This window comes from Numida meleagris, chromosome 2 (assembly GCF_002078875.1).
Source record: "Numida meleagris isolate 19003 breed g44 Domestic line chromosome 2, NumMel1.0, whole genome shotgun sequence".
In the NCBI taxonomy this organism is placed as follows: Eukaryota; Metazoa; Chordata; class Aves; order Galliformes; family Numididae; genus Numida; species Numida meleagris.
In genome coordinates this window covers 14,606,619-14,624,920 of record NC_034410.1, presented here as the reverse complement: position 1 = coordinate 14,624,920, position 18,302 = coordinate 14,606,619, and the positions used below count along the sequence as shown (strand labels likewise).

General features: G+C 41.3%; 1 long non-coding RNA gene across 2 annotated transcripts; it reads left to right on the top strand.

Moving 5' to 3' along the window:
- Window positions 1,174-14,104, top strand: LOC110394454. Of its 2 annotated transcripts, none has more exons than XR_002435635.1 (3): window positions 1,174-1,917; window positions 2,592-2,776; window positions 11,932-14,104. It is a non-coding gene; the product is annotated as an uncharacterized LOC110394454 (long non-coding RNA). The 2 variants fall into 2 exon arrangements; XR_002435636.1 differs by lacking the exon at window positions 1,174-1,917 and adding an exon at window positions 2,157-2,482.

Here is an 18,302-nt window from a genome sequence, read left to right as displayed (position 1 = left end):
TTGTCTGGTTGCTTTAGGTCCTCCAACACCAAGCATAACCTGAACCTTCATCTCTAAGTCGTAAGGAAAGAAAGTGGCTCATACAACAAAGACCATTTTAAGAGGCCCAGAGACCCTCTGGGAGTCTCTTACAGGGCCAGACATCACTTTAAATTTTAATGAAAGACTGTGAACAAAACTGGGTCCTCACTGTAATTTTCTAGACTCTTCTGGGTATAACAAGAATGATCTGCCTATATGCTGTCCTTTAGCAATACGGCAGGAGGTAATAGCTTTAAGTTGCACCAGAGGAGGCTTGGGTTGGATATTAGGAAAAATATATTCTCTGAAAGAGTGGTGAGGCACTGGCTGCCCAGGGAGGTGGTAGTGGAGTTTCTGTCTCTGGAGGTGTTCAAGAACTGCGTGGATACGGCACTGAGTAACGTGGGTTAGTGAGCATGGTGGGGATGGGTCAGTGGTTGGACATGATGATCTTAGTGGTTGTTCCCAACCTTAATGATTCTGTGCTTCTACGATATTTTTAGTTTCTAGAAGTCTAATCCTAATTGTGACACTGCGTTGGGAAGTGACAGTCTTTAACTGAAAAGCAATATAAGGCCTTAGACTTCACCCCTGAGCAATACTCTGGGCCCTTGAATAACTATTTTAATAACAAGTGTGGTTTCTTTAGACACTTAAATCATTAAAACAATCTTGACTCCGAGAAGCTGTCTGCCCTGGACTCTGGAAACATTGCACCAGCATGTACCTCTTCTCTGGTATTTAATACCACTGTGGGTTTGTGCCAGAAAAATAAGTTGGGAGGCTCCGTGGGGCAGAAAATATTTAGGTTCACTTCCATATGCTTTGCATGTTTTTACTTCAGTGTAGTTCAGCACTGCCATAAAGGTAAGAAGATAGACATCACTGCTTCAGCATTCCTGGTACCTCCAGGAATCGGAAATTAATTGTTTATGTTACTTTTTTGATTGTCAAATCCTGTTATGCTATAGAGAAATATTGCTGCATCTCTGTCTTTTGGTTGTTGGTTTTATCACAGTAGGGAAGAAAACTGGCAAAGCTGGAGCAAAAAGAATTCCTTATCTCCTGCAGACAGTCTCTGTTGGAGGGTGCAGCTTTCAATGGTCTCTACTGTAGCAGAGAGTTTTTTCTCCTTATTGGTATCACCTGGGTTCAATTAAACTGACATACTTTGTCTGGAGGACTCAATTAGAAACTCTCAGCCACTTTTGACTTGTGTTACCATGGTCATAAATGGGGAGGTAATATGTACAATTCTGTGCCTCTAGTTCCAGTGTTGTTACTAAAATGGGTCTTTTCTAAATGTTATTCAGTGTCTAAGGAGATGGACAGATTAAGATTTAACTCACATTAGCCATGGATGCTATTCAGCATGGATATTCTGTGCATAATATATAAGTAGTGAGGCCAGTATTTGGTGACAAAGCCAAACTTTGCAGCACCAACAACTGAAAACAATGTGGAAACAGAAGTGGAAAGCAACTAGAGGTTAGAAACAGCATTTTCTGGTGTAGCTCTACATAAGGACTCCAGAAGCACCCTAGCTCTGGATCTTCAGCTCTCTGAACTGTCCTGATTTCAGTGGGATAGTGTTCATTTTCTTCACAGTGGCTGGTATGATGCTGTGCTTTGGATTTAGGAGAAAATAAGAGTGTTGATAACACTCCAATGTTTTAATTGTCATTATCTGTACTTACACTACGTCAAGGACTTCTCAGCTTCTCACACTGCCCTGCCAGCAAGGAGGCTGGGGGTGCACTGGGAGCTGTGGGGGGGACAGAATTAAGTCAGCTGACCCCAACTGGCCAAGCAGATGTCCCATGCAATATGGTGTCATGTTGAATGATAAAACCGGGGAGGGTTGGTGTGGTGGCTCCTGCTGCTTGGGGATTCAGGGTAAGTGTTGTGTATTGCTTCTTTTGTCTATTCTATTATTATTATTATAGTATTATTATTATCCCTTCCTTTTCTGTCCTGTTAAACTGGCTAAATTCCCAAGTTTTACATCCTTTTTCTGATACTTTCTCCTGTTCCACTGATGAGGGGGGAGTAAACAGCTGTGTGGTGCTTAGCTGCCTGCTGGGTTAAACCACAGCATGAAGCCATACTTTCCTAGGAGCAGGGCAATTCCCACATGTCCCATATCACTTGTCCTGGAGTAGGTGGAATTTTAGATGGTTGATTCCATCTCTCAGTACAGCGGATGCATTAGGTGCCACTCTGCTGACATCTAGAAGCTATAACAGGGAAATGGGCCTCATCTTCGCATTTCTAATGGGCACCTTCCCTTCTAGCCTATAAAACTGGGAATGGACTGCCTTTAACTCTGACATGGCAGGCCTAGGACAGAGCTAGGACTAACCAGAGATTTGTGCTGATGCTATCTCTTCTTCCTGTCTTGGCTTGTCTCTACTGTTCCTTGGTGGCATTTAGCCTTTCCAGCACCTCACTGGTGACACAGGTGGGTTTGGGGCCACGTCTGGGGACAGCTGAGTTATACCTGAAATACAAGCCTGTGTGCAAGCATTGATCTGTCTCATGATCTGATTTTTTTTTTTTTTAAACACAAGCTCACGTTCATTTTGGAGGATTTGGAAGAGACCAGAGTGTGGGCTGAGAGAAGTTTGAGAGTTTGATTAATTCTGTCTGAGCGGGACAGCCTTGAGAAGCCATTTTGCATGTGGTTGTGCAGCCCAGGTGCTAAACAATGTCTGTGCTGCTTTGGTCCCACCAGGCCTGGTTGGACACCAAATTGGTAAGTACCTATTCATTGTTTCACCCACATACACCTCGCACGGAGCACAGCCCACACACATGCAAATGGTTGTCTTTGTTCTGTACACACATAAAATTCTTGTTTTCAGAAGACAATTTTTTAACCAGAAAATAATGTCTGGAATCAGACAGTCTGAGCAGCCTTTGATGAAGAAATGCTTGTTGTTAGCTTCAGCAACAAGAGCGGCCCTTCAGTTGGTGTAAGTGCCACTAGAACTGAATGGTGATGGGATTTACTTGTACAGTATTTTGTTGTATAGAAAAATGCAGAATTGTCTGAGCCTTAAAATCCAGTGTTGTGTGTAGGTTTTATCTGCATAATTGAGTTTCTTTTATCTATCTATTTGGAAAATAATGAGATGCGTGCAAGCTTTAAGGTGCCTCTGAGGCATTAGTTAGGGCTGAATTGGGTCACAAGCATCATAAATGTTTTGTAGGGTTGGTTCTTCCTGTTTTGCTTTTTTAAATTAAAGTTTTAGTTTATTTTCTTCAGATATAAAGATGAACATTACTTTCTGAATAGGACACAGCCAGAGGTTCCTCTGTGTGCATGGTGCGGGGTCACTGCCATTGTTGAGAAGACACCAGATTAGGAGGAAGCATCTGTGGGGGATTCTGCCTGTGTCCCCTCTGACTGCAGCAGGGAAACCTCAAAGGGTGTGCTGGTAGAACTTGTGTGAAGTCCAATATTTTATTTCATGAGAGCATGCTCCTTTTTTTTATTCCTTCCTGAATACTGATTTCAACATATAATTTCTTTCCCATTGAATTTAGAGAAATGAGTCCCTAAAAGAATCATGTGAAATTTTCAGTGCATTTCAAGCACTCCAAATACATTTATGCCTCCTGCTTCTCCTCTATATTAGTCCTACAGAGAAAAAAAAAAATCAGATTATTCAAGTGTGATCTACATTTTACACATCCATACTGGCTCACAGGATTTCTGTGCTGTGTTACGACAGGTACCCTTGGAGGATTCCTAAATATACTTTCTAATGTGCAAGTCCATTCCTACAATATACATCTCTCTCAAAATAATGTCCTTATTTCATTAGGTATGGTGAAATTGAAAGGGAAAATATTACTTCAGATTTTTTCAACTCTATTCATTTAGGACTGAAAATATTACTAGATGTGGATTTTTCTTTGCTGCAGTTGCCAACATAGTGTCTTGATCAAAAGAAGCACCAGCCTGTTGTAGTTGTGCTAACATTTTGGACAGTTGTACAGCCCAGGTCTGTGTATTCATTGACCCTGGGCTGGCACTGATGGGAGGAGCTACAATAAGGTGTTTCTGGTGCCAGCTGCTGAAGAAAGAATGCGTTTCAGAGTCCCAAGACTACACCTTCTCCCCTTCCATGTGCTGACATTAAGCAGCTCTGTGCCATACAGACCTGAGAGGTGGCACAGCTGAGCCTACAGGTGTTCCAGGTGTGTGAGGAAGTGCCTAGATAAAGTCAGTAGAGAGTTTCTCCAAGTTGAGCAGAAAAGGGAGCATGCCTCAAATCAGGATGAGCTGCCCAGCAGGCTGGCCTTCATCCCCGTGGTGCAAGATGTGGCTCTGAAGGGTTAAAGCACCTTTATTCCTTCTATGTGGACACACTTCAGCGCTGTTGCTGGGGATCTGGCCGAACCAGATAAAAAGATCACGTGCTCATTGTTCTAAATGAGCAGTGTTTCTCTGTAATTCCCTAATTCAAAGCAGGCTTTGCTCACTTTTGTGCTCTCCTTACAAGCCACGATGATGATAGGATTTCCAAAATCAAAGCTGAATGCTGAACTGAATTAAGAGAGAAAAAGCCACACTGCTGGTTCGGATGAGTCGGGGATAATTGTGGAGAATCCTCCCAGCCAGTCTGGCAGGGAGCAGAGGGGAATGGTTTTCTTCTATCAAACTGGTTTTATTTTTACTGTAAAATAAACATTTTCTGGGCATAGGATGGAAATTCCTCCCTCGCCCCCCCAGGGTTGAGGTGGCACCAACCGCACATCAGAGAGGAAGGCAAAGCTTCCCTGTTTGGGTTGAAACTTACATCAAACAAAGCAAGCATCAGTGAGGCAGCTCGGTGTGTGCCCCTCTAACGCTTGCTCTGTTTCTCCAAACACTATGTCTGCAGTAACACACTGAGCTTTGAACTTAGAATCATCATTTGAGTTGGAAGGGACCTGTAAAGGCCATCTGGGCCAACCATCCTGCAATGAACACGGACGCCTATGCTAGGTCAGGTGCTCAGAGCCCCGTCCAGCCTGACCTTGGGTGTCTCCAGGGACGGGGCATCCACCACTGCTCTGGGCTCCATGTGCCAGTGCCTCACCACCCTCATTGTAAGTTTCAATTTGACCATTAAACTGCTCTTCAGCTTTTTGCCACAGTATGGCTGTTAGGCTTATTCCACACTTTCACTTTCCTATTTGCAGGAAACATGTTAGCTGGGACTGGGTAAAACTTTCAGTAACTCCAAATACAGTATTACAAGAAGTTAATTAAATGGAGTAGTAAATTTATAAAAATAAAATAGAACTGATTATTAGCTAAGGTCACTCACCCTGGCAGAACATAACAAAAAGTGTAGTTAAATAAGCGATCTGAAAAATAATGTGAAGTTGAGCCTAGAGGAACGGGTATCTTTGGGGCTGATCTAAATGTAAGCTGCACAGTGCTGCACACGGACAGGGTGATCGTAAAGGCAGAGTGATGTGATTTCTCAGCTTCTTAAGCTTATTCTTCCTAAACAACTTCAGCCAATGCCAAAACCGATGCACTGGTGCCAGCAGGTATGTTTAAAAAGCAAAGTTTTCTGCGAAGTTTCAGCTGCTCTGTTAACAGCAAGACAGTAAAACAGCTTAAATGGCACTTCAGGGTGACCGGTTTGCTAATGCTGCCTAAGTAGTGGTTGCCACTTCACTGTTACTGTGCTCGTGTTAATAAACTCCCACAATTAAAGAAAACAGAAATTCAGTAAGAGGAAATAAAGAGTTCTTAAGTTGTTAAATGCTATACATCTGTGAAATACGGCAGAGAAATATGGTTTTAACACTTGATTTAGCATTTAATAGTTTTTCATTAAGCTTTGGGCACTGAAATGAATCTTCTGTGACCTACTTAGCAGGGTAAACCTACTTTAAATGCTGCTGAAGATAACTAAGGGATGAGAAATTCTATTTGCATTTGCCAGTATTAAAATGATGTGGTTAAAATCATGGCCTGTTAAAGTCAGTGGAAATTTAGACTCCTCTTCTGCTCCCAAAACTGTGACCTCTGGTGCCACAGCCCAGCAGCCGAGCAGAGGCGATCTCACCATCTCATCTGCTCAGTTTGTCCTGCCAGGGCAGCCACTGCTCTCCACAAAGGGCGAGTGCTGGACATCCATCTTGGACAGGCACTGCTCACATGTGGGACAAATGGACAGACGGACAGGTAGATAGGCAGATGAAGCAAGGCAGCCCTCTGGGTTGCGGGTGCTGCTGTGCTGCTGTGGGCCAGACGTGGCTCACAGCTCCCCACTCGGTGAGCCAGTAGTGACATCTTCAATCGTCCATGCAACATCATTGCTGGAAGTAGGTTACAGCATCATTGATTCATTAAGGTTGGAAAAGACCACTAAGCTCATCTAGTCCAAGCATCCACCCATTCCCAGCATGCCCACTAACCATGTCCCCCCCAGTGCCACATCCACACAGTTCTTGAACATCTCCAGGGATGGTGATTCCACCACCTCCCTTGGCAGCCTGATGGGGACCCCAACAAAACTGCCTGCTTCTAGCACTGTTTGGCTTTGTTTTCATGAAGGTTGCATAGGATAAACATTTTAGTCCAGGATCATTTTCAGCAACAGCCCCAGTGAAATTGGCTTCTTTTAAGAATATGTTAAAAACAATACTTGGATCACACATACTAAACAGCTGTGAGTGGAATTCTCTTCTGGTAAGCTTTTTCCAGCATTCTCCATAGCAAAAGAAATCCATTTACTCTCACATTCTTCAAATTCCCATGTTTACTTTCTTTGTATATTAGTGGATTTCTTAGCCAGAAGTATTTCTGATTTAGGCAGTAAGATTAAGTGCTATTTTTGCTCTCTATGCATTATCTAAATGCAGCTTTCTGACAAAAGCTGAAATTGGCATCAGTTTACCTTTCCTGCACTGCACTTGGTTTTGATTGTTAGAGAAGATCCACAAGGCAGAAAAAGAGGGGGATTATTTTTTTTGGTCATCTGTGGAGTGTAAAAATGTTTTGTTTGCTTTAAAAGTTTGAGCTTAATCCATCCTTGAAAATGCTGTAGGTTGATGAAGGAATGAGAAAATTAAACACAGCAGTCCAAGGAAATAGGAAATTATTTTTATCCTCTCATGTTTGCAGATGCAAATCCTGGTGTGTAGGACAGGTGTTCCTTAAAATCCAGAATCAGAGAGATTGTTTGCCTCCCATGTGTTTTTTTACTTCCTGTATTGGCATTTGATTCAGCTATGTCCACATGCCTGTTCTATTTTCTACCAGCATGCAAACGGTGAAAATGTTCCTATGGATAGTCCAAATTTAGCTATAAGTTTTAGCACCTATTTTACTGCCATTCTGTTTGATTTAACCAGATAGAAACTCTTGTAAAAAGGTAGTTTTGAGTGCATCAGGCTAACTGGTGTTATTAATGCTTTATATTTAAATAAAAGAACAGCAAAACTTTCACCATTCCTGTACATGTACATACATGTCATGTAAAGGTAACTATTTACATATGTTTCTTAGATCTACAGCAATTCATAAGATTAGAATACTTAAGTAAAAAATCCTAATTTGGAAAAAAAAACAAAACCAACAAAATTGTGATGCAAACAAAACATGCATGGAATAGAAGAGTTACACTGATTTTGAGTTACAGTTCTTCATCGCTGTGCGCACATACACCCACAATGCAGCCTGTGAGAGCATTTGAGATACTAGCCAGTAGCTCTCAAGAAACACAGATTCACAGAACTGATGTCCCCAGGTAACCACACCGATGGTCTCATGAGACATCCTACATGCACAGACTGCAAGTTTTTTTCCTCCTACGAGCTGACTTCATGCGTATTTCTATCACAAACACACACACATGCACAGAGCAGCCCAAATCTTGTTGCGAACACCCAAAAAAGTGATGAGGCCAAGCTTTGTTACTCTTCCTTATTGGCTGGTTCTTAGGTTGGAATGAGAGTGAAGAAGCCCTTGGCTGTGAGCAGCACCCCATGCTCTTCTTCCTTCTTCTCTCAGGTACCTTTGCCATGGAAGCCTCAACTATGTTGAGTCCATTTGCAGCTTCTTCATCTTTGAAGGGACCCCAGGGAGCTCCTGTAGGCCTCCCTTCCCACTACTGGCCTAGCTGCAGTGTCCTGGCCCTTGCACTCCTGTCCTGAAGGGTGGCACCCATACAGATCTCATCCCAGTTCTCCCTTAGAATCCATCTTTCTGTGAGCCGGATCTGCCCTGCTGCACACACCACTGCATTGCATTGGTACAAATACTAACAGAGCAGAGATCGTAAGAGAGCCAGATTTTTAATCTCGGGTGTGCCCATTTACTTCTGTATAAATATTTGAGTTAAAATTTAGTGTGGTACCAAACCAAACACTTTGTTCAAATAAACGGCATCAGTCAACGTGGTTGCCTTTATCAACAAGAAATGTCATCTTCTCCAAAACAGAAATGGTTTGTTTGACAAGATCTGTGCTCCATGAAACCGTATATGCCTGTGTTAGTTCAGTATTACTCTCATAATCTTTTTTTATAGAGAATGTGTTTCACTATTTTGCTTGGGAAGAGAAGCAATGCAGCAGTTCCTGAGTAGATTCACTCCTTTTTCAGTCTTGGAAAAGTAAAAATGCATCAAAGCCAGGGGAAATGCCAATGTGTTTACTGCTAAAAGTATTAATTTCAGTAATTCCCCAGCCCTTAGGACTCATTGGGGTAAGTTATTTGGTCCTTTTGATTTGAGATCATTTCATTTTAGTAGATGCTGGCTTCAATCCTCCTTTACAAAAGATGATTAGCTTTCCAGTGTGTGTGTGTGCTATGAGTTGAATTAGTTCTCCTGCTTTGTTCCGGAGGCAAAAACATCTATTTAATATACAGACCCTTTGTTTGAGCTCCTTTTGTTCCTAACATATTTATATACAGTGCATTATTAATGCTACTGGTGGCTGAAATTTCATTAATTTATCTTCTGTCACTTTTATCAGTTGGCTCCAATTTCAATCTGTAACTCACGTGTTGCCATTAACTTTCCATTTATGTTAAAATGTAAATGTTTTGCTTCTGTTCTTATGTTCAGATCTCCTTCTAATCAGGATGTTTTTGTGAAAAGAATAATTATTTTCCTTCTCTCTCTCTGGATTGTCAGTCTGGGTGCATCCAGTAGTATGCCTTCAAGCAATTTCCAGCTTTTGCTAATATTTCCCACTTCAAATGATGTACATTGCAATGGCAATGAATCAGGAACTGACAGACAGAATTAAAACCAGTGTTCAACCCTCCTCAAATTTGTAGAAGAAGTAATGGAATAAACAATGTCAGAATAATTTAATACGGAGAGAAGTAATTGAATTAAAGCCCTTTTGTGTACATAATGTCAAAATGCATAAAAGAAAGTAAGAAAGCCATATGTGGAAAGGAAATACAGATTTTCAACAAAATCAGTTTCAGAACATGTAATTTTCCTACAAATTTGCCTGTTTTGTAAATGCAGACAGTTACTCAGTTTCTTGCATAAGACACAGCTGATGGCTAGATGCTCACTCTGTGATTTAACTAAAGCACAAGTCTAGTCTGTATTGCTGCATCTGGTTGTTAATTCTCAAAAACTCTGGGAAGAACTTCTCTCAGAATGCAGTGATCTACCCCTGGAACTGCCTTCCCCAGTTAACTATATTACACGTGCTATTTTATTGTAGTTTAGTTTGGATCCAAATTTCAGCCCAAGAGAAAGGACATGAGAGATGTCTCTGGTTCTACAAGGGCGTCCATCCACATCTTGCAACACACTGGTTGCTTGACGTGCATATTACAGTCAGGTGTAGGATGTTTATGTGGGAATGCCACCTTTCCCTTGTGGATCACCCCAGCACAGCTCTAGCATTGTAGGTTGAGGTGTGGGAAAATCCCTAAAATGAACATCTGGAACTCTTCCACCAGCTTTCCACCAGTACCCAATTCATAGATCCTCTTCTAGTCCCTCTGAAACTGTGGGTATTTTTCCTCATGTGTGTTCCCTTTAGTTGGGGACGGGGCATATCTTCATATAAGCAAAGGCTACAGAAAAGAGAGCAAATAGGAAGAATGGAGATAAACATGGCTAGAGCTGAGAATCTGGGTGGATTATTATAGAGCAGAACCTACCCTGGTGCTAGAGTAGGGTAGGACGCTGGGAGGCAGCTTGGGAGGAAGAGAGACCATCCAGCAGTCATGGTGAAACATAGAAATCAGGGACTGGATCTGATATGTAATGCTCAAAGAGGGACAGAAAATGGAAAGAGGGGCTTATGTAGTGCTCAAAGAGGGACAGAAATGTCACAAAGGTTTTTGGAAGACGACTCATCAATATCACTTGCACAAAACCTTTGGCAAATCCAATTTTTGTCAGAAGTGTTTACGATTCAAGACATATTAAGAACACCATCCTTTTGTTTTTCTTTTGTAATTTATAAATTTGGTGATATCTCTGACTTTTTTCCCACTGATTCATTTTAATACTACTACTGAGATTAAACTGATCTTGCTTATTTTAACATAGCATGTTACCTATTTGTAGCTCTCTATGCCAATCTTTCTATAACCTATTTGACAGATAGCTTTTAAGAATAATCCTTTCCTTTCTTCAGCATTATGCTTTTTATTGTAGCAAAAATTTTATTTTTGTGTAGAAAAAGTATATTGAGCAGATTTAATGATTTTATCATCTTCCCTTCCTATTTTCTTTAAGCATTAAGCTACAGTAAATTTAGCTCTACAATTAAAATACTTTACTACATAAAAAAGATATGCCATAAGCATTATTATAATACACATGATCCATATGTTATTTCTGGTAAAGTGTGGGACATTAAAAAAACATAGTAAAGTGAGTTATTTAATGAACACACCAAGCATACAGATGGAATATAGGAACACTTGCCTCCAGGATCCTACCCAGAAAATTTTCTCAGGATGTTGTGAAGAAGTCACAGGCAAAAAAAAACACACAGACCTCTGTTTTTAGGGAAGTTCTGTGAAATACCAGTCCAGAAATGCATACTGTAGAATGCTAAAAGACAGCACCAATTTTGCTAATGGCAGGCACTTTGTTTTCAGGTTTTCCTAATACTTTAAGCACCAGAGACTACATTAAATACTATGTGCAGCTTGTGGCTACAAGCCAAAAGGAAGCCCACATGACATTTAGTGCCCTTGTCTGCAAGCTGATAAGAGAGTCTGGATTCTCTAAACTCTTTAAGTGCTCAATGTCAAGCTGGAATTCGGTAACTGCTGCCCGCACAACTGGCCTTATTTAAAAATGCATACTTAGCTCTAAGAGGTTTCCAAGCACTCTAATGCTGGGGTATTTGAACAGAGTAATAGGGTGCTTTTAAAAAAGCTTTTTATTTTGCAACTTTATGTTCTTCATCTTGTTCAAATGTTATTTACTTTAGAATTCATCTGATAGACTCATGAAGTTAAACATGCTACTCAATAAAATGGGACAGGGCTCTGACAAGCCTCAGGAAACTTGAAAAATGTTTGAAGTGTTTAGACTTTACTATATCACAAAGTAAATTTTGCAGTTTGAGTGCATGCCCGAAGTCCAAATAAAAATGCTAGGCAGAATTACTCCCACCCAGCCATTTGACCTATCCAGTTTGCAATGTTGTGATAATGGGCTGGACTTCTGCTTGTGCCTCAGTGTTGCAGAGTTGTGATAGCTCTGCATGAAATTGTGTTGGAATTTCTCTGCAGAATAATCCCAAATATCACTGTAGCAGGCTCTATATCTATCCCTTATGGAAAGAAATTTGTTCATTGTTTGCCTTCCCTACAGACAAGCAAACGTGGCTCCTAGGTCACTACAGGCACTGCTATATTTTGCTTGTGAGGACATCACACTCATTTATCTCCTTTCCTCTCTGTAGCCCTCCACAGTCTGCCAGTGCAGAGCAGCTGCTCAGAAGGACTGCACATAGAATTTCACCAAGTCCATAATCCCTTTCTTTAATGAGCATTTAAGTGAAACATGCTGTGCCTGTGGTGTGGACTGAGCATCTTCCATCATCTTCGGTTGTATAAATGGAAAACTGGATTTCCGAGAAAAGAAACGCTTGGAGTCTGATCTCAATGGGAAGACAATCACAACTAAAATGAAGAATTTGCTAAAAAAAATGTATGGCTAAAAAATAAAAATAAGGCACCCTATGAGATGGAAAATAAATTATTCCTAAATGGTACAAGGGAGCTGCAATGCAGTGTTCTGTAGCTCTCTCTATACACCTGAGTGCATCAAGTGGTGCAAGAGTGGGTGTGTGAAAGGACGTCAGCTTTGGGTAAAAGCTCATTCTGGTCCAGAGGTGAACTGAGAGCACCACTTATACATAAAATAAATGACAGATATCCCCTCAGCGCTCTCCAAATGCCAATGATCAGAAATTGCAGGCTTTGAAGCAGGCAGTGCTGAAGGGGGACAAAGAAAATACTGGTGGTGGGGAAAGGGGGCACAAATACAGCAACTGATGCAAAGGACACAGAAAAGTTTTTCCCTAAATCAGGAACAATGAAGCACTGATACAGGAGCGTTATTTGAAAGGAGATAGTAATTATGTAGAACAAAACATTCAATGAGTACTATCATTTTCCATTTAGGAAAGAGCAAGATAATGGGCTACTACCATGTGAGGATGATAAATGACTACGATCTATTAAGGACTAAGTACGTTGCTGGAAAACAGCTATTAGAAATAAATATTTTGAAGAGCTGGCAGATGAAAGTTTTCATTTGTTGATGCTTATTTGTTTTGTCTTGAAACGTTATCTTAATTTCAATAGTGCCAAAGAACATTAATTAGATGATATTTGTAAAAGATTTTCAGACAGCTTGGACAGCGGCTAATCTGAATTTTTTAGCATGGAAAACCTGATGTGGGATTCAATTACAAAATCATGCAGGTCTGTTAGTCTGTTTTAATATGATAAAATTTAAATTTTCCAGCTATAAGCAAAAGCATACAGCAAAAACAAAGCAGGGAGTGTCCTGAGAGCAACGTCTTTGAAAAAGACTTAGGGGTTGTGTGGTTGAAAACAACTCAGTATAGCAGGGCTGTAGAGCAAAGGGAACTAGCATGAACTCACATTACATAAATATAAGGAAGAACAGTGAGAAGATAGGAAAGAGGGCTGGAAATCTACATATAGCACTGATCATGCCGCTCCTGCAAGCCCTTTCCAGGTCTGGTCACTTTATGGGGTGCAGAAAAGAGTCCAAGAAAGGTTTTGGAGACTGTGATAAGGCCTTATAGTGAGAAACTTTAAACTGCTCACCCTGACCGGTTATTCTGTACAAAGACAGACTTGATGATTTTGTAGAATTGTCTTCATGGGATATTCAAGTGCTCTCCCAAAGCAACAAAATCATTGAATGGAGGAAGAGAAACAAATTTGTACCAGTGAGGGTGATCATCTAGAAGAACAAACCTCCAAGGCAGATAATGCATTCCTATCTTCTGATGTATTCTGAATGTCACATTTGAAAGAGGGGTAGCTAACGTCAATCTGGAAACAACCTTCCTTGCTTCTCTAGATATGGCAATTGAATAGTCCACCTTCTTAAAAATGTGGTTGGCTCCTGTGGAGCAAAGGACTGGATACTGCAGAAGAAGAGATGATAATGTGGTTATCATACAGGGAGAGAGCAGGAACTGGAGCGAGGTTAGAAGAGGGAATCCTGCTGATATAAATAACCAGCTAAATCCATGATGTTCAACATCCAGTAGAGGTTCACCAGTCTAAAATATTTTATAGCTTTTTTTTGAGAGCCAGGATGGAAGGGCTAAAGCAGTTGTTAGATGAGAAAAGTTGTTCTCTTGGCAAGATGTCTCCCAATTGCGAGTGTGAGTGTACCCTAGTGAGCAGCAGTCATAGAATCATAGAATCATAGAATGGCTTGGGTTGGAAGGGACCTCAAGGATCATCAAGCTCCAATCCCCCTGCAACAAGCAGGGCCGCCAACCTCCACATTTAATACTAGATCAAGCTGCACAAGACCCCATATAATCTGGCCTTGAACACCTCCAGGGACAGGGCATCCACAACCTCTCTGGGCAGCCTGTTCCAGCACCTCACCACTCTCATAGTAAAGAATTTCCCTGATATCCAACCTAAATCTTCCCTCCTTCAACTTAAAACCGTTTCCCGTTGTCCTGCCATTATCTACTCTTTCAAAGAGTTGACTCCCCTCCTGTCTGTAGGCTCCTTTCAGGTACTGGAAGGCTGCAATGAGGTCACCTCACAGCCTTCTCTTCTCCAGGCTGAACAAGCCCAGTTCCCTCATCCTGACTTCGTAGGGGAGGTGCTCCAGCCCTCTGATCATCTTTGTGGCCCTCCTCTGGACCCTCTCTAACAGCTCCCTGTCTTTCTTGTATTGGAGGCCCCAGATCTGGATGCAATTCTCCAGATGGAGCCTCACAAGGGCAGAGTAGAGAGGGACAATAACCTCCCTCTCACTGCTGGCCACCCCTCTTCTGATGGAGCCCAGGATACCATTTGCTTTCTGAGCTGCAAGATCACACTGCTGCCTCATGTCCAGTTTTTCATCCACCAGGACCCCCAGGTCCTTCTCTGCAGGGCTGCTCTCAAGGATTGTTCCTCCCAGTCTGTATATATGTCTGGGATTCCTCTGGCCCAAGTGCAAAACCTTGCACTTTGCTGTGCTGAACCTCATTAGGTTCACCCGGGCCCACCTTTTGAGTCTGTTGAGGTCCCTCTGAATGGCATCCCTTCCTTCCATTGTGTCAACCATACCACTCATCTTGGTGTCATCAGCAAACTTGCTGAGGGTGCACTCAATCCCATCATTGATGTCATAGAAAAGTCGTTCGCTTTCCACTGGGTGCCTTCCAGTGGGTCTAGCACAGGTGCTGGCAGTGCTGCCTTTGGAGGGCTTTTGTATGGGCAGGCCTTGTGCATGCTGCTCAGGCAGATTCGAGCCACTTCACGCAAATGACAGAAGGTTGTATTCTCTGTTTCAGATCTGGTGAGGAGCTTTTGTCTAAGTACATCAGTTGTTCTAATAAAACAGTATTTGTTCTAATAAAACAGTACTTGTTTCTATCTCTTTAAAGCAAATATTGTGCGAGTATGTGCATTGCAAACAGAAACCAAAAATCTGTTTAAAGCCACCAGGTTTCTCCTCCTTTTGTAGTACTATTATTATTATTATTTTGTCACAAATTGCAAAGTAATTCTTTTTTTTAAGAATTCTGTCCAACTTTCCTGAAAAACTCCTCAGACCTGAAACATACATCTGGATTGAGTTGAGACCTTGGAATGAGACTGCAAACCACAATAATTTCTTGCGGTTTCTGGTAGCACTGGTATTAATATCACCTCTGTGTCCTTGTGCAGTAGGATCTGCAGCAACACTTCGGACTGCGAGCAGACCACCAGCTGCACAGCAACCTCTGCTCTAAGCACAATTGGAAGTGAGTTGTCCCAGAGGAAACCACTACTGATTCGGCTCTAGAGAGAGCTTCTTTAGCAGTATTAAACACTGTGCGTTGAGGAGATGGTTCCAAAAGTAAGAAGATCTAGAACAACACGGAAATTCCAGCATCCTTAACTAGCTGCTCAAAAAAAAAATCCTGTCAGTATAATTTTGCTTTGGTTCTGCAGCTTCAGAAATCTTGTTTCCCATACAGTTTATTTTCTTGCTTCCAGGCATAGTGTGTTGGCCTTATATGGAGAACACTTCTATTCCTGTCTGTTCGAGAATTGCACAGGCTTAATCTACAAGGCTGATCCAATGACTCTAGCATTTCTTCATCACTGCATGAAAGAGAAAGCAGACGGTTTTCATTAAACAACATTAAAAAATCCAGCAAAAAAAAATGCATAAATAAATTCAAAATTTGAAATGGAGAGAAAGCACTTGTGTAGTGTCTTGTATTAATGTGCTGTGATAAGTTCCAATTATCTCCAGAAGGATAATTAAAATATTGTGTTTGTAATATTCATTGAAGGCATTTGAGGAAAACTGAACCCTACTCTGAAAAATGGGATTCCTAAACCAGCATCTGCCAGAAAAGAGGTAGAATGCACTACTTAGGCACAGTTGAAAGAAGCTTTTTGACTACTCTCATCCAACTGGAACCACTACATAGAATTCTGTTGTAGGATGGGATAATTCAGCCTTTGGTGGATCCCTTGCTATAGCAGGAACCTCATGAACCAGACCCTATATTTTGGATGGCTATGTTTAGGTGTGATGGATGATATCATACATATTCACAAGCTTGGACCAAATGTGCTCACTTCACAATTTCCTCCTTTCTAGATCACTAATACTCCACAGGTGAGCTAGAGATCTTTGAAATACAAAGTAACTAATGGTACCATAAATAAACTACACGAGTTTTGTTTTGTTTTTTTGGTTTTTTTGTTTGTTTGTTTGTTTTTTACATTAGATATAATGATAAATTCTCAAGGTAAAATTCAAAATCTTGTCAAACTGAAAATTCTGCTGTAACTTCCACATTTCATACAGTGGAGGGAAAACTCACCTGAATGTGTAACAAACTCAATCTTCAGAGAGTATCTGAAGGTATGGATCTGTGTCACACCTGCTGAAGTCATATGCCCAAGTACTTGTCTTTGCAAGCTGGGCATATTGACATGCAATTTGTCACTTTGTAATTGTTAAGTGCCAGTTTCTATTCACATATCAGAAGTATTTTATTCTCCTTAGGTGGCAGTTTTAGAAAAGAAGATAAATTGTCTTTGTCTTGCAACACTATCCTGGCTAAATAACAGCTCAGAAAAAAATTGGTAGAAAAACATTTGGGATGAAAACAGAGACTTTCAGGTCAGCCTTCAATAGTCACTTCTGCCAAACTGTTTTCCAGTTGTGTATCTGAGTCATTATTTCTTCATCCTTTCACCATACAAATGTATAATCTCCTGTCCTTATGCTACAAGGAGGTCTTAGATTACAAGATGTACTGTTATGTGCTCACAAGCAAGCCAAGAGCAAGCGTCTTCTCATCTGGCAGGAAAAAGGTGTGAGAAGCTCTGCTGAGCTTCTGAACGTGCAGGAAGCATGCAGTGGGATAACAGCAATGGTGTGATGGCTAGAATTCATCACTTAAAAGGACCACATTGGTTTATTTTTAAAATGCAGACAAGACATTTCAGGGCAGACAAAGAGGTGTAATAATGGAGCTTGTGATGGAGACCTCCTACATTCAGAATTACACTAGTACTGGGTAATGGCTTGCCTAAGAAGTGAACATTCCTTATTTTCTTCCATCTTCTCTAGCAAATTTGGAAATTAAATAGCTCTGACCTTTATCCCTGGTCACAAAAGAGTCGCTTTTTAATACTTCTGAGCTGATAGACATCTCCTATTTCTTTTAAAAATAGAAGTCTCTAGAGGAAAACCTCTCACTTTCCCCAGATGTGTCAGATTATTTCCTCTATTAGTTTCTAATATCTTCCCTGATTTACCAGTACTGCTTCACAAATTAATTACGTGAGAAAAATTCCATGTGGATTTTCCATGTACAAAAATACTATTTTTGATCAACTTTCTCCATGGCCAGAGGCTCCAGCTTTTTTCTTTGCTATCTGTGTTTTTAATTCAAGGATCTCATCTACAAATGGGCCCCATAAGACCTTAGCTGTAAAGGCGAGAAGCGTACAAAGAAAATCTTCTGAGCAGTAGTAAAACATGCATCTAATTGTGCCCTGTCATCTTGCAGGGCTCCCTGCCCCCTGAGCTGCCCCATCCCTGGGCTGGTGGAGTCTGACCATCCATGGGCACAACAGCCTCACTGCCTCATAGCAGCCTCTGCTCTGTCTGGAGTGACCTCAAGAGGTGATCAATAGTAATATAGCTCTGGCTCATCTTGCCTCTCACTTAGCAACAACCTTTTGGTCTAAAAGAAGATCATGGCATGGTCATAGCACGAGGAGTCAGAACAACTGACTTCATTTCTAGCATTGACCTTCTCTGATCCAGAACAGATATCGGATTTTTGCGTTAATATTCCTTCACCTGCAAAATAGAGACGACTCTTCCATATGTGGATTAAATTCGAGAGTGTGCAAACATGCTTTTCTGAGGAGATGCTCCTGCCCTGATGGAAAATTGGAAGATGCCCTTGGCAGGAGCCTACTGGGAAGGTAGGTGTTTCTACATGAAACACCAGCAGTGTGGGACCTCTCACAAGACCATTGTCTGGGCAGGAACCCCGCTTGCTGGCTGCCAAAACTGATTCTCCAGCGTCTTCCATTAAGT